The following is a 17,386-nucleotide window of genomic DNA, read 5'->3' as shown; positions in this document are numbered from 1 at the left end:
ACAGGAAACCCTGAAATGATCTCTGGCCCAAACATGTCATTTGAGTTCCAGACTGGTATTATCTTTTGAATAGCTCAGCGTTTTCCTTATTGTTAACAGCTGCAAATCAAACCTCTGACTTGACCCTAATTCTGATCCTCTTCTAGCAATCCTTGTCTCTGTGCATGTCACCACCCACTTGGGCAAGTCTGAGTCCTCAGTGCCATCCCTCACCTCTCCCATCCCTCATCCTCTTATCCAAGTGCTGCCAATGTGGATCCAAATATTTCTCAAATTCATTCACTTCTCTCTACCACACCACCATTGCCAAAAACAGTAACAACCCAGTTTCAGCTAGATTTTTTTTCTCACCTGAACTACTGCAAATGAGACAATAGCTAGAATGACCTCTTCAACATGCAAATCTCATTATGTTACCTTCCTACTTCCAGAGTGGTGAAACCCTAATGTATGACAGCCCTCAGAAGAGGGGGTGGTGGGGGGTGGGAAGAGATAAACTACAGAACTTATATGCATGTACGCATAACAAATGGACATGGACAACAAAGCCGGGGACAGGGCAGAGGGTGTCAATGGGGTAAAAAAGAGAAACATCTGTAACAAAAATAAAATTAAAAAAAAAGAAACCATAATATAGTCCTTACCCCACAACCCTCACTTCCTGTTCCACTCACACTAGCCTGATTCAGTCCCTCCTACTCTCCATACCCCTCACACTTCAGGCCTTTTGCTCATGCAGTTTCTTCCAGTTCAAGTTCTTTTTCCTTCTTAATTCCTAGGAACACCTTGAACTCAGCTCAAGCATCACTTTGCAAGGGAGCTCACTCCCTGAGTGGAACAAACCTCCCCCTTACAGCACAGGCTCTGTCCTGTGACACCACTGTCACAGTTGCCATTTTATACAGCTTGTGTGGTTTAGGTAGTGCCTATGTCACTCTTAGACTGTGCACTCAATGAGGCTGGGGATTTTGCCAGCTTTTGCTCACCATTTTATCTTCAGTACTCAAATATCTGTTGAATGAATCACTTTCCTATAGGATTCGCAATACAAACTGATCATCTTGGCTATCTTCTGAGGCTGGCATAATGATGAAGATAAAAAAATCACCACAAATGCAAATGATTCTAAAACAGATAAATCTGATTAAACTCAGCTATGGAGAATGACTTCTGACTTTCTGGGAAAGGATTCAGTAAGTAATGTTTCTTTCTCCCAGCATCCAACTCTGCCTGAAATTTAGCTCGTATTTCACATCATCGCCTTTATCTTAGAGCTTAAAGGAAGCTCTTAGTATACCAGATGCCAAAATATGGACACAGTTGTGAGAGTTGAATATCTGCACCCTACCATAGCAGGCAGGAAGTTCCTGTGTTGGGTTATGAATGTCTCCTTTTGCATATGGATGATGTGGCCATATAAAGGGTACAGATGGAAACCTGAATTTCTCCCAGGAACTAGCAGCCTGTTTCATCCATGACAGGATGTGTGTTAAAAGAATGTCCAGCCACAACCTCCTGCTGAGTCATCTTCCCAAAGACTTGGCACAAATCCACTAAGAAGGACTTTGGGGAACCAAAGAAGACTTTGGGTGTCTGCTCATCCCATGCTCGCTTCTTGATAACTCCCCCTGCAGGAGAGGGTCTGACCCTAGCAACAGTCTCTGGTCACAGTTAAATGGAGTAGAGGATCACCTGACTGAATGTGGATGAATGAGATGATCTTCCTGGAAGTGGGGCCTGGCACGGAGACTCTTCTAGTGCTTATTGAACATACAGTCAGAAGCCACGTGGAGTCAAGACTGGCTTGATCATTTCTCCCATGTGCACAGAGAGGTGGTGCATGCTGACAGGCAGAAAGAGAAAGGCAGGGTAAAGTGTAAGACGATGAGAGGCCATTTGGTCCCACTTCCTGGTTCCAAGCCCTTATGAGACCTGACTGTGTTTCCTATCCTGATATTTTATGAGATACCTGTGTACCCTTCTTCTTCTTCTTCTTTTTTAGACAGAGTGGGAGGGAGGGAGAGGAAGAGAGAGACAGAAACATCGATGTGAAAGGGACACATTGAGTGGCTGCCACCCACACAACCCAACCGGGGCCGGGGACAAACTGCAACCAAGGTATGCGCTCTTAGTGGGAACCGAACCCGGGTCTCTCTGGACCACAGGCTGATGCTCTAACCACTGTGCAAACTGGCCAGGGCCTGTGTACTCTTCTAATAGATTCTAATTTGCTCTTGAGCATAGTCCATATAAATAGATACAGAAAGAGGATGGGGAGGAGGAGTATGTTAAGAGACATTTCAAAGGAAGAAAAGCCAGTTCTCTTGACAGAATGGGCATTGGGGTGCTAATGGGAAGGGAAGAGAACATTGGCTGAATGCCTATTCATGCTCACAACTGTGATAGGAATCTTCCATATATCCCTCCCTTTCTGAACTGCAATAAACTTACACAACAGATCTTTCTTTTTATAATTGACATATCACATTTTATTAGTTTCAGGTGTGCACCATAATAATTGGCTACTTGTATATATTGTCAAATGATCACCACAATGTCTGGATAACATCCATCACCACACATAGTGCCAAAATTTATTTTCTTGTGATGAGAACTTTTAAACTCTATTCTTTTAGCAACTTTCAAATATGCAATACAGTATAGTATATTTCACTATGGTAATTGTGCTATACAGTACACTGGGTAAACTGGGTGTAGAAGGTCAAACCACCAAAATCTCCTTTTTGTATCTGTGAATGTGGTAGTAGTGTTTTTCTTTATTTTTATTTTATTTTTTATCAGAAGTGTGTTTATTAATTAATTTTTGTTACAGATGTTTCTCCTTTTCCCCCCACTGATTCCCACATCCCCCCCCTCTCCCTGCCCTGTACCCAGTTTGTTGTACATGCCCACTGTTCATGCATACATGCATATAAGTTCTGTGGTTTATCTCTCCCCGACCATCCCCTCTTCTGGGGATTGTCAGTCTGTACCTCAATTCCACGTCTCTGGGACTACCCCATTCCTCAGACTGTTATATTCATTATATTCCACAAATAAGTGAGATCATATGATACTTGTCTTTCTCTGTTTGGCTTGTTTCACTTAGGATGATACTTTCCAGGTCCCTCCATGTAGTCTCAAAGGATAAGAGATCTTTCTTTCTTACAGCTGCATAGTACTCCATTGTGTATATGTACCACAGCTTTTTTATCCATTCGTCTACTGATGGACACTTGGGCTGTTTCCAGATCTTAGCTATTGTAAATAGTGCTGCTACGAACATGGGGGTACATATATTCTTTCTGATTGGTGTTTCAGGCTTCTTAGGGTATATTCCTAGCAGTGGGATCACTGGGTCAAATGGAAGTTCAATTTTTAATATTTTGAGGTAACACCATATTGTTTTCCATAGTGGCTGCACCAGTCTGCATTCCCACCAGAAGTGTACTGGAGTCCCCTTTTCTCCACACCCTCACCAACATTTCTTGTTTGATGAGTTGTTGATGGCGGCCACTCTGACAGGTGTGAGGTGATACCTCATTGTTTTAATTTGCATCTCTCTCTGATTAGTGATGTTGAGCATTTCTTCATATGTCTCCTGGCCATTTGTATGTCCTGTTTGGAAAGGTGTCTATGCAGCTTCTCTGCCTATTTTTTAATTGGGATCTTTGTCTTCCTTTTGTGGAGTTGTATGAGCAGTCTATATATATTGGAAATTAACGCCTTATCTGATGTATCATTGGCAATTATGCTCTCCCATACAGTGAGTACCCTTTCCGTTTTGATGATTGTATCTTTCACTGTGCAGAAGCTTTTGAGTTTGATGTAGTCCCATGTGTTCATTTTCTCCTTTGTTTCTGCTGCCTCAGGTGATGTTTCCGTGGAAATTCCGCTACGTATGATGTCTGAAATTTAGTTGCCTACAGTTTCTTCTAGGATTTTTATGGATTCATGAGTCACATTTAAGTCTTTTATCCATTTTGAGTTTATTCTTGTGTATGGTGTAAGTTGATGGTCTAGTTTCATTTTTCTGCATGTAGCTGTCCAATTTTCCCAGCACCATTTATTAAAGAGGCTGTCCTTCCTCCACTGTATGCTCTTGCCACCTTTGTCAAATATTAATTGAGCATATTGCCTTGGGCCCATTTCTAGGTTCTCTGTTCTGTTCCACTGGTCTATATGCCTGTTCTTGTGCCAGTACCAGGCTGTTTTGATTACGGTGGCTTTGTAGTATAACCTGAAATCTGGTAATGTGATTCCTCCAACCTTGTTCTTCCTTTTCAAGATTGCTGTAGCTATTCGAGGACTTTTTTGATTCCATATGAACTTTTGAAGTATTTGTTCAAGTTCTGTGAAGTATGCCATTGGTATTTTGATGGGGATTGCATTAAATCTATAGATTGCTTTGGGTAGTATGGACATTTTAATGATGTTAATTCTCCCAATCCATGAACAAGGTATGTGCTTCCACTTTTTTATATCTTCCTCTATTTCTTTTTTCAATGACCTGTAGTTTTCTGTGAATAGGTCCTTTATTTCTTTGGTTAAGTTTATTCCTAGGTATGTTAATTTTTTTGATGCATTGTTAAATGGGATTGTTTTCTTAGTTTCTCTTTCTGTGAGTTCATCCTTGGTGTATAAGAATGCCATCGATATCTTGACGTTAATTTTGTATCCTGCTACTTTGCCAAATCATTTATTATGTCTAATAAAGTTTTGATGGAATCTTTGGGGTTTTCTACGTATAGTATCATGTCATCTGCAAATAATGCCAGTTTCACTTCCTCCTTTCCAATTTGGATCCCTTTTATTTTTTCTTCCTGATTGCTGTGGCTAAGACTTCCAGTGCTATGTTAAATAAGAGTGGCAAAAGTGGGCATCCTTGCCTTGTTCCTGTTCTTAAGGGAAATGCTTTTAGTTTTTGCCCATTGAGTATGACGTTGGCTGTAGGTCTTTCATATATGGCCTTTATTATGTCTAGATATGATCCCTCTGTTCCCACATTGCTGGGCATTTTTATCAGAAATGGATGCTGGATTTTGTCGAAGGCTTTTCGTTATCTATTGATATGATCATGTAGTTTTTATTCTTCATTTTATTTATGTGGTGTATCATGTTTATTGATTTGCAAATATTGGTGAGTCTAGCTAAGGTTCCATCAATCTTGTTTATCTTTAAAAAAAACCAGCTCTTTGTTTCATTGATCCTTTGAATTGTTTTTTTGGTCTCTATGTTGTTTATTTGTTCTCTGATCTTTACAATTTCCTTCCTTCTACTTGCTCTAGGGTTTTCTTTTTGTTTGCTCTCTAGTTCTTTAAGTTGTGAGGTTAAATAGTCTATTGGAGATTTTTCTTGTTTTTTGAGGTAGGCCTGTAGTGCTATGAACTTCCCTCTCAGAACTGCTTTCACTGCATCCCATAGATTTTGTGTTGTTCTTCATTTTCCTTGGTTTCCAGGAAGTTTTTGATTTCTTCCTTGATCTCCTCGGTGACCCTTCATTGTTTATTTATTTTAATTTATTTTATTTTATTTTTTTTAATCCTCACCCAAGGACATTTTTCCATTTTTTATTCAGATAAAGCAGGAGGGAGAGAGAGGAAGAGAGAGAGAGAGAAACATCGATGTGAAAGGGACACATCGAGTGGCCGCCACCCACATGACCCAACCAGGGCCGGGGACAAACCGCAACCGAGGTACGTACCCTTAGCGGGAACCGAACCTGGGTCTCTGTGGACCGCAGACTGATGCTCTAACCGCTGAGCCAAACTGGCCAGGGCGACCCTTCATTGTTTAATAACATGCTATTTAGCTTCCATGTGTTGAAATGTCTTTGTATGTTCTTCTTGCAATTGATTTCTAGTTTCATGCCATTGTGATTGGAGAAGATGCTTGATATGATTTCAGTCTTGTTAAACTTGTAGAGACTTAGTTTGTGCCCTAACATGTGGTCTGTCTTTGAGAATGTCCCATGTGCACTTGAGAAGAATGTGAATTCTGTAGTTTTGGGGTGTAATTCTCTGTAGATATCTATTAAATCCATTTGGTCTAATGCTTCATTTAGAGTCTCTCTTTCCTTGCTAATTTTTTGCCTAGAGGATCTATCCAGTGATGTCAGCGGGGTGTTGAAGTCCCCTGCTATGATTGTATTGGTATCGATTTTTCCTTTGAAGTCCTCCAGAAGATTTTTAATATATTTTGGTGCTCCTATATTGGGTACATATATGTTTATCAAGTTTATATCTTCCTGTTGGATAGATCCTTTCAACATTATGTAGTGGCCTTCTTTGTCTCTAGTTATGGCCTTCATTTTGAAGTCTATTTTATCAGATATGAGTATTGCTACCCCAGCTTTTTAAAATTTCCATTTGCTTGGAAGATTTTTTCCCATCCCTTCACTTTTAATCTATGTGAGTCTTTTGTTGTGAGGTAGGTCTCTTGTAAACAACATATGGATGAGTCATGCTTTCTTATCCAATCAACTTCTCTGTGTCTTTTTATGGGAGCATTCAATCTATTTACATTTAAGGTGATTATTGATATGTACTTATTTATTGCAATTTTTGTTTAGTGTGGTTCTATTTTTCTTTCCATTTCTCCTGCTAATTACAGCAGTCCTTTTAACATTTCTTGCTGTGCTGGTTTGGTGCTAATGTATTTCCTTAGCCTTTTTTTTTTTTTTTTTTTGTCTGAGAAGCTCTTTATTTGACCTTCTATTTTGAATGATAGCCTTGTTGGGTAGAGTAGTCTTGGATTCAGTTCCTTGTTTTTCACGACCTTGATTACTTCATGCCATTCCCTTCTGGTCTGTAATGTTTCTGTTGAGAAGTCAGCTGAGAGCCTTATGGGGTTTCCTTTGTAGGTAACCTGTTGCTTATCTCTTGGTGCTTTTAGGATTCTCTCTTTGTCTTTAATATTTGGCAGTTTGATTACTATGTGTCTTGGTGTGGGCCTGTTTAGGTTCTTCTTACTTGGGGCTCTATGTGCTTCTTGAACTTGAATGCCTTCTTCCTTCACCAAATTAGGAAAGTTTTCTGTCACTATTTCTTAAAATATATTCTCTAACTCTTGCTCATTTTGTTCTTCTTTGGGGACTACTATGATGTGAATATTATTACGTTTCCAGTTGTCCCACAGTTCTCTTAAGCTGTCTTCCTGTTTTTTAATTGTTTTTTCCTTTTGGTTTTCTGATTGGTTGATTTTTTCTACCCTGTCTTCTAATTCACTGATCCGGTCCTCAGGTTCCTCAACTCTGCTTTTTAGACCTTTCAATGTGTTTCCTCATATGTCGTTTTTCATTTCCAACTGGTTGATTCTCAACATTTCTATTACATGGTCCTCATGTCCTTACACATGCTGTTGAGCTTCCTCAAGATCATGGCTCTGAATTCTAGTTCTGTTAACTTGCTTAAATGCACCTCATTTATCTCATCTTCAGTAGAGGTCTCTTGTTCTTTCATTTGGCTTTTGTTTCTGTTTTTCACCATTTTGGCTATCACAGTGGGCTTTAGAGTCTGCCAAATTTTCTCTGTGGGTGTTGGTGTTCTGCTGTTTGTGGCTCCCCGTCCTGGGTTTGGATGAGGCAGGGAGGACCCACTTTAACCACCACTGTCATCTTAACTTTCCTCTAGCTTTTTTTTTGCCTGGAGGCTATTAGTAGAGGTCACCTGAAGAACCTTGGTTTCTGAGTTGCCTGAAAAACTCCCTCAGGTGCTCAGTGTAAGAGGATTTCCTGAGGGTGGGGCAGCTGCTGGTTGTTAATGGGCATCAGTTAGCATTTCAATGGCCATCAGGTGGGGTTGAATCTCTGAGGGAGGGGCCGCCGCCTCTTCCCAGGGCCCAGGGAAGGAGTAAGATGACCACAGTCCTGCGTGGCTGCACTCAGCAAAAGCTCTGAGCACTCTCCAATTCCCAAGTGTCCCCACACAGTTCTAGTCCAGTCTGCCTTCCCTTTGCCAGAGCCCAAGGTGTCGTCTTAACTTTCCTCTAGCTTTTTTTTTTGCCTAAATTTGCTGCCAATTTAGCCTCTGTCCAGACTCTGCATCATGGACCCACCTGGGACTTTTAACCCGATGGTGCTGCTCCCAGCTAAGGGCGGCCGAGTCTGCAGCATCAGCCTTAACCGCGGTCACAGCGGAGGCGGCAGCAGCTTCCCGCTGAACCCCTTGGTCTCAGCCGAGTCTGTGCAGCACCAGCCGAGGGCTTAGCACGCAGCCAAGGCGGCAGCAGCTTCCCGCCGAGCCCCCTGGTCACAGCTGAGTTCGCTGGTCCCAGCCCAGGCCGCTGTGTCCTCGCAAGCCTACCAGGATTGAGTCAGTGTCCCTGGTTATGTGGTCCTCCAGGCTGCCTTTCAGTTGCTTCTTCCTGACGGTTTGTCTTTATTTTCATTGTAAATCCAGTTTGTTCCTGGGAGATGGTCTGTGTAGCTCCATTCACTCTGCTGCCATTTTTTTGACCCACAACAGATATTATTATCTTCATTTGCCAGACAAGGAAACAGAGGCTCAGAGAAGTCATACAGTGTCTCAAGGTCACACAACTGGTAAGTGCCATGGAAATGGGTATGGAGCTGGCATTAGAAGCAAAGATGGCAACTTCAGTAGCTTCTGCCTGAAAGACTGACCAGCTAACTAGGAGCCAGGGGTTGGTAGAGTGACCAACATTTCCCTGTCCAGGGAAGCAATAGATCTTTTTCTCTTGTCCTGGTTATTCCTGATTATCATCTGTCCACATAGCAGAATGCATCAAAGATACTGCCTAAGCAAATTCCTTCTCTGCCCCTCAATCCTGGCTTATTTCCTCCTCTGGCATGACAGAGTGCAATGGACATTCTAGTCTTCCTAGGCAGATGCCTATTTGGCCCATCACTCAGAACAAGGGAGGTCTGTGCTCCATGTCATTGAGGGGCTGGCATATTTCCTATCAGGATGGCATATTTCCCATCAATGGACCCAGAGGAGGGAGGAAGAATGTGTGTTTTCTTGTTGTTGAGCAAAGATCTTTTTGTTGTTCCCTCCTGACAACTTGTCTGCAGGTTCTTATCTCAGGCACTACATTCTCTCAGGATCCAGGGCTGATTGTACTAGAAGCTGCCTTTCTGTATGCATAGCACAAGCATGGTTTCCGTGGGAACATTTCATAGTGAGGATGCTAAGATTCTGGGCTCTGTGGCCTTGGATAAACAATGAATCAGATGCTTCTGAGAAGTCCAGAACCTTTCTTCTACCTTCTCTAATGCTGTTTACAGTCCCTCCCACCAAACATACAAAGATCAAGTGAAAGAAATTAAGTCAATTCAGCTTCAATACATAGAAAAAACACCTTTTACTTTTTTTTTTTATCTTCACCCTGGGACATTTTTGCATTTATCTTCAGATAGAGTGGGAGGGAGAGAGGGAGGGAGGGAGAGGAGAGGAACATCAATGTGAGAGAGACACACTGAGTAGTTGCCACCCACACGACCCCAACTGGGGCCAGGGACAAACTGCAACAAAGGTACATGCCCTTAGCGAGAACTGAACCTGGTACTCTCTGGTCTGTGGGCCGCCACTCTAACCGTTGAGCCAAATTGGCCACGGGCCACCTTGTGTTTACTTAATACACCAGGTATGTGTGTGTTTTAAAAACTCACATCTGTCAAATTCATTTAGAAGTACAAAGAATCCTGGTAAACAATTCCAACAAGGGACCACTGAGCTTCCTACAGGGGTTTGGGGTGACTGTGGCTTCTCTCTGATACCTTGTTTGCTCAGTCATTGCCTGATTTAGTATATGCGGCAGTGCTGCTCCTCAGCCAAGGACTCATTCATTTGTTCATACTTCCAACATTATTTACCGAGCACCTACCAGAGCCAGGTACTGCACCATCAACTGGGACCACAAAGAACACTTAAGGAACTCACAGCTTAGTAAGGAAGACAAATAGTGGACAAACGATAAATTATAGCTGAATTGGACCTGAAGCAGGAGGAGTTCAATTGAGCAAGTCCAGCCCCACATGTTATATACATCAACTATCAAGACATTTTTGTTGAAAAAAATTTAATTAAAATGAAAAAAATTAAAGAAAAGAAAAGACATTGTTTAATGGTCAGCCCTTTACTTCCAGGTGTGGTGACCTTTGGGTACTTTGGTTCTATAGTCAGAGGAGAATGGCCTTTCTCTTTCTAGGTCTCCTCCTAAAGATTAGAACCTGCCATTGACTTTTTATTGGCTGCGTTATGGCTGTCTCCCATTGGCTGAGCTGTTAATGGGCAAGGACTCTCCTTCCTCCTCCTGAGGTAGTAAAGTAGTGTCACTTTCTCTCTGAGATTCAGGTACAGCTATTTCTGTTGGGGTCAGCAGTGCATGTTGAGTGACACATACATGAGAGTTCTCTCTTCTAGTCTCCTGACTCTATTGTAAATGAGGTTTCTGTTTATTAATTTTCACACCTGTGTTGATGGTAAGAAACATCCAAACATGTGGATAATTTTTTTTTTAATTCTCACCTGAGGATATTTTTCTATTTATCTTCAGATAGAGTGGGAGGGAGAGAGAGAAAGAGAGAAACATCGGTGTGAGAGAGACACATCGATTGGTTGCTTCCTGCAGAACCCCGACCAGGGTCAGGGACCAAACCACAACCAGGGTATGTGCCCTTGACCAAAATCAAATCCATGACACTTGTTCCATGGGCCAATGCTCTAACCATTGAACCAAACTAGCCAGGGCTGTAGAGAATTTTTGTGAGTTTATTTGAGCCAAAATGACGACGGTTGCTAGAAAGCAAAATCTCAACAAATTGAGAAAATGTTCTGTAGAATGGCAGTTTTGCAGCTTATTTTAGAATCAAAGGAGAAGATGTAAGGGCAGTTACATGAAATCCATTGGTGGAAGATTAAGAGGGTGAGAGAAAGCAAAGCAGGGAGATCTCTGGGATTAGATAAAAGTAAAACAGAGACACACATACTCCTTTTACCTTGGTAGGTACAGGATAGTTAACAATCAACAATTACAGCACAAAGAGATGGTGTTTGGGGAACAAGATACGATAAGGGATTCTGTGGTCTCTGGTGTGGTGGGTGTGTCCTGAGGGGTTTGGAAAGAAGATTGATTACTCAGACGTTTCAAAGATATGTTATCTTCGATGCAAAAAGACAATAGACAAGATCACATAGGTAAAGTCTGACCTTTGTCAAGGAAGCTACTGGCCTAGGACATTTTAGTTAGGAAATTTATGTTTAGACCATCCTCTATGGTTACTTTGGGTCTCTGAGTTTGTAATGCCACCATGCAGGCCTTCCCTGAACTTGTCAGGTTTTGTATGTCCACACCAGCATAGAAAAATAGCTCTTTTGACACAAATGGAAATAACATGGCAACAGGCAGAGCTGGAGTGAGAGTGTGAGGGGGTGACCATGTATGAGAGAGAGTGTACATGGGTGTGAGTGTAGGTGGGCATCTGCCTGTCAGTGGGGAAAACCAGGGTAGTTTGGGTGCTCCAGGCAGAGGGAGCTGCCAGCTGCAGAAGCGTACTCCCCGGCCAGGCATTTCTCCCCACTTGAGATCAGAGAGTGTACCATTTTGGAGTATCCATAGGGGTCCCCTGGGTAGGAGGCTACAGGAAACAGCAGAGATCCAGCACCTGGAAGCCACAGATAGGCATGCCCAGCTCCACCGCCTCTCCCCTAGCAGCAAAGGGCTGTGATTTCCACGGATCCACCAGAAGCAGAGGAGCCCGCTGCTCCTGCAGGACCCACCAGCAGCAGAGGGCCCAACCACTCCCACAGGATACACCAGTGGCAGAGGGACCCACCAGCAGAAGAAAGTTACTAGCCCCATCATAGCTATGAGCTGCTAGAACCACAGGTTCCACCACATCGAGAGCTGCTGTCCCACCAGCCCCACTGTGGCAGAGAGCCACTGAACCTGCTGCTGCTGCCACTGTCAACAAGAGCTACTGGACCAGCCACAAAAGCTGCCAACCTTGCTGCAAGCAACTGGCCTTGCTGCCACAACTGCCACCAAAAGCCCTAGCACCCCCAGATGCATGACCTGATGTGATGCGATGCCCCTGGATGCACCGACATGCTCCCATGACCCAACTCACCTCATCTGGCCTCAGGCCATGGACTGATAAAATGGTGAGACAAAGAAACAACCCCCAAATGAAAGAAAAGGAGGAATCACCAGAAAAGCAACTAAATGAAATGGAGGAAAGTAATTTATCAGATAAAGAATTCAGAGTAATTGCTATAAGGGTGCTCAAACAACTTTGTGAGAATTTACAAGCAACTCAATGAAAATTATAAAGAACTCAATGGGAACTAGATCAGCATGAAAAAAGATGTAGAAGCTATGAATAAGAGTCAAACAGAAATAAAGACTGACATAGCTGAAATAAAGAATACCCTGGAAGGATACAATAGTAGATTTGAAGAAGCTGAGGACCAAATCAGTGAGTTAGAAGACAAGGTAGAAAAACACACCCAATTAGAACAGCAAATGGGGAAAAAATTAAAAGCAGGAGGAGAGTTTAAGGGAGCTTTGGGACAACATGAAACATAAACATTCACGTCATAGGGATACAAGAAGGAGAAGATTCGGAGAGAGAAATAGAGAACCTGTTTGAAGAAATAACAATAGAAAACTTCCTGAACCTGGTGAAGAAAAAAGTTACACAAGTTCAGGAAACACATAGAGTTCCAATCAAGATGAACCCAAAAGACCCCATACCTAGACATATCATAATGAAAATGGTAAAGACAAAGAAAGAATCTTAAAGGCAGCAAGAAAGAGACAGAAATTTACCTACAAGGTAGCTCCCATCAGACTGTCAGCTGATGTCTCAATAGAAACACTTGAGACCAGAAGGGAGTGGCATGAAGTATACAAAGTGATGAATAGCAAGGGAATGAAACCAAGATTACTCTATCCAGCAAGGCTATCATTTAAAATTGAAGGTGAAGTAAACAAACAAACAAACAAAAAGGCTAAAGAAGTTTATTACCAACAAACAAGGACTGCAAGAAATGCTAAATTAATATTTAATAATTAATATTTACAAAACATTTCACCCAAAGGTGCAGAATATACATTCTTCTCAAGTGTATACAGGACATTCTCAAAGATAGACTACATGTTTAAGACACAAATTAAGTCTTAAGAAATTCAGGAAGACTGAAATCATATCAAGCATTTTCTTTCTTTCTTTCTTTCTTTTTTTTTTTTTTTTATCCTCACCCGAGGACATTTGTCCATTTTTTGTACAGATAGAGTGGGAGGGAGAGAGAGGAAGAAAGAGAGAGAAACATCGACGTGAAAGGGACACATCGAGTGGCTGCCACCCGCATGACCAACCAGGGCCGGGGACAAACTGCAACCGAGGTACGTGCCCTTAGCGGGAACCGAACCCGGGTCTCTCTAGACTGCAGGCCGACTCTCTAACCACTGAGCCAAACTGGCCAGGGCTCAAGCATTTTCTTGAATCACAATGGCATGAAACTAGGAATCAATTACAATAAAAACACTCAAAAATATTCAAACACATGGATGCTAAATAGCATATTATTAAACAATGAATGGGTCCAATGAAATGAAGAAATCAAAAATTTCCTGGAAACTATTAAAAACATACAACGCCACAAAATTTATGGGACACAGCAAAGGCAGTCCTGAGAGAAAAATTCAAGCATTACAGGCCTACCTCAAGAGAAATGAAAAATATCTAATAAAATATCTAACCCTACAACTTAAAGAATTAGAAAGAGAACAAAAATAAAAACCCAGAGAAAGTAGAAATAAGAAAATGATAAATATCAGAGTGGAAATAAATGACATAGAGACTAATAAAAACATTACAAAAAATCAATGACACCAAGATCTGATTATTTGAAAACATAAACAAGATTGATAAACTTTTAGCCAGATTCACCAAGAAACAGAGGACCCAAATAAATAAAATCAGAAACAAAAGAGGTGAAGTAACAACCAACACCACAGAAATACAAAGGATTGTAAGAAAATACCATGAACAATCATATGGCAACAAATTGGACAACCTAGGCAAAATACACAAATTCCTAGAATCATATAAATTCAACAAGGAAGAGTCAGAAAACCTGAACAGAAAAATAACAACAAAGGAAATTTAAGCAGTAACCAATAAACTCACAGCAAACAAAAGCCCTGGTTCAGATGGATTCATAGGGGAGTTTTATCAAATATTTTTAAAGAAAAAGTAACAGAGACTTACGGTCAAGATGGCAGCGTAGGTAAACGCGGTATCACGTCCTCCCACAACCACATCAAAGTTACAACTAACCTACAGAACAACAATCATTCAAAACCACCTGAAATCAAGCTGAATGGAAGTCCTACAACTACGGAATTAAAAAAAAGCAGCTACATCCAGACTGGTAGGAGGGGCGGCGGCGGCGGCGGCGAGACAGGCTGGTCCCACACCCAAGTGTGGCGGATAAAAATCAGGAGGCTCCCGCGTCTGGGAAGGTCATTCCTGAGGAATGAGGGGTCCCCGTCCCACACCGGGTGCCCCGCTCAGGGTTCCAGTGCCAGGAAGAGAAGTCCCCATAACTTCTGGCTGGAAAAACCAACGGAAACTAAGGTTCAGGGAAGCTGAGGTGGCTGGAACCCCAGGCAGCTCCCTAAAGGGCCCGCACATGGACTTATCAGACTCTCTCCCTCTAAGCTTGGATGGGAGGCAGCGCAAGGGGCACCGGAGAGATACAGGGAAGAACTGAGCTATTTGGCACTGGAGCGAGGGCTGGAGAGGGGGCTTCCTCAGGGACAAACATGCTGTAAGAGGCCTTTGTTTCTTTGGTGAGCCCTTCCCGGGGGCCCCGCCCCACCCCACACAACTTTCAAGCCCACCCAAGCTGTTGCCACTTGCTTAACCATAGGATTGGCCTGTCTTGGATTCTGCTTCAGGTTTTTCCTAAATTCTTTCAAACGAGCAGCATCGGGTCTCAGCGAGCCCCATACCTCTCATTAAGTAATACACAGAAACAAACACAGGGAGGCAGCCAAAATGAGGAGACAAAGAAACAGGTCCCAAATGAAAAAACAGAACAAAACCCCAATAAAAGAACTAAGCGAAATGGAGATAAGCAACCTAACAGATACTGAGTTCAAAATACTGCTTATAAGGATGCTCAATGAACTTAGTGAGAACCTCAGTGAACTTAGGGAGGGCCTCAAGAGCATAAAAAAGGACCAGTTAGAAATCATGGATACACAGTTAGAATTGAAGGAGGCAGTAACTGAAATAAAGAATAATTTACACAGCTTCAATAATAGAGTATGTAAATCCAAGGAGCAAACCATCGATTTGGAATATAAGGAAGCAAAAAATGCCCAATCAGAACAGCTAAAAGAAAAAAGAATCCAAAATAATGAGGATAGTGTAAGGAGCCTCTGGGACAACTTCAAGCGTGCCAACATTCGCATCTTGGGGGTGCCAGAAGGAGAAGAGAGAGAACAAGAAATCGAAAACCTGTTTGAAACAATAATGGCAGAAAACTTTCCTAACTTGGTGAAGGAAACAGACATACAAGTCCAGGAAGCACAGAGAGTCCCAAACAAGATGAACCCCAAGAGGCCCACACCAAGACACATCATCATCAAAATGCAAAAGGTTCAAGACAAAGAGAGAATCTTAAAAGCAGCAAGAGAAAGGCAGCTAGTTACCTACAAAGGAGTTCCCATTAGGCTGTCAGCTGATTTCTCAAAAGAAACTTTGCAGGCCATAAGGGAGTGGCAAGAAATATTCAGAGTGATGAAAACCAAGAACCTACAACCAAGATTACTCTATCCTGCAAAGCTGTCATTTAGAATCGATGGACATATAAAAACTTTCCCAGACAAGAAAAAGTTAAAGGAGTTCATCACTCTGAAACCATTATTATATGAAATGATGAAGGGTCTTTTTGAAGAAAAAGATAAAATATATGAACAAACAAAATGGCAATGAATACATATCTATCAACAATGGAATCTACAAAATGAACAGGAAGAACAGAAACATTCTCATAGATACAGAGAACATTTTGTTGGTTGCCAGTTGGGAAGGGGGTTGGGGGAATGGGTGAAAAAGGTGAAGGGATTAAGAAGCACAAATTCATTGCTAGACTGACAAACCTCAAAGGGAAAGGGGTTGGGGGGATGGGAAGAAATAAACCAAAGAACTTATATGCATAACCAATGGACACAGACAATAGTGTGGGAAAAGGTGGGAGGGGGGCGGAGTGGGGAGGAGGGGGTCAATGGGGGAAAAATGAGGAACATCTGTAATACATTTTACATGCAACAATAAAGATTTGGAAGAAAAAAAAAGAAAAAGTAACACCTATTTTCTTTAAACTATTCAAAAAATTCAACAGGAAGAAAGACTTCCAAGATCTTGTTATGAGGACAGCATAATTTTAATTCCAAAACCAGGTAAAGACACTACAAAGAAAGAAAATTGCAGGCCAATATCCCTGATGAATATAAGATGCCAAAATCCTCAACAAAATATTAGCAAACTGGATTCAGCAATATACTAAAAAAAATATTCACCACAACCAAGTGGGATTTATCCCAGGGATGCAAGGATGGTACAATAGTCACAAATCAATAAATGTGATACATCACATAAACAAAATGAAAGATAAAAATCATATGATCATATCAATAGGTGTTGAAAAAGCATTTGACAAAATCCGGCACCTATTTTAATAAAACCCCTTAGCAAAGTGGGAATAGAGGGATCTTACCTCAAAAAATAAGGGCCATATATGACAAACCTATAGCCAACATCATACTCAATGCACAAAAATTTAAAAAAATTTTCTTAAGGACAGGAACAAGACAACAATGTCCACTTTCACCACTCTAGTTCAACATACTGCTAGAAGTCTTAGCCACAATGATTAGACAAGAAAAAGAGATAAAAGACATCCAAAATGAAAAGAAGTAAGTGAAATTGTCATTATTAGAAGATGACATGATGTTGTACATTTAAAAACCTAAAAACTCCACCAAAAAAAACTAGATTTAATAAATGAATTTGGCAAAGTAGCAGGATACAAAATTAACATACAGAAATTGATGCCATTTTTATACACCCAGAATGAACACTCAGAAAGAGAAACTAAATAAACAATCCCATTATTCATTGCAACAATAATAACACAAAGATATCTTGGAATAAACTTAACTGAGGAAGTAAAAAACTGGGTCTCAGAAAACTACAGGATATTGAAAAAAGAAGTAGAGCCTGGCTGGTGTGGTACAGTGGACTGAACATTGTCTGATGGATTGAGAGGTCCTGGTTTGATTACCAGTCAGGGCACATGCCCAGGTTTCCAACTCGATCCCAGTAGGAAGCATGCAGGAGGCAACTGAT

At 41.5% G+C, this 17,386-nt stretch overlaps 1 long non-coding RNA gene across 2 annotated transcripts in view; it reads left to right on the top strand.

Moving 5' to 3' along the window:
- The first annotated feature begins 8,491 nt into the window (after nt 1-8,491).
- LOC118615944 overlaps nt 8,492-17,386 on the top strand; it is a 35,362-nt gene continuing 26,467 nt past the window's right edge. For both annotated transcript variants that reach the window (XR_004956504.1, XR_004956505.1), the window contains exon 1: nt 8,492-8,542. This is a non-coding gene — a long non-coding RNA (uncharacterized LOC118615944). The remainder of the gene's footprint in view (nt 8,543-17,386) is intronic.

This window comes from Molossus molossus, unplaced genomic scaffold (assembly GCF_014108415.1).
Source record: "Molossus molossus isolate mMolMol1 unplaced genomic scaffold, mMolMol1.p scaffold_m16_p_4, whole genome shotgun sequence".
Classification (NCBI taxonomy): Eukaryota; Metazoa; Chordata; class Mammalia; order Chiroptera; family Molossidae; genus Molossus; species Molossus molossus.
Note: the sequence above shows the minus strand (reverse complement) of the source record. Positions and strands in the feature narration are given on the sequence as shown.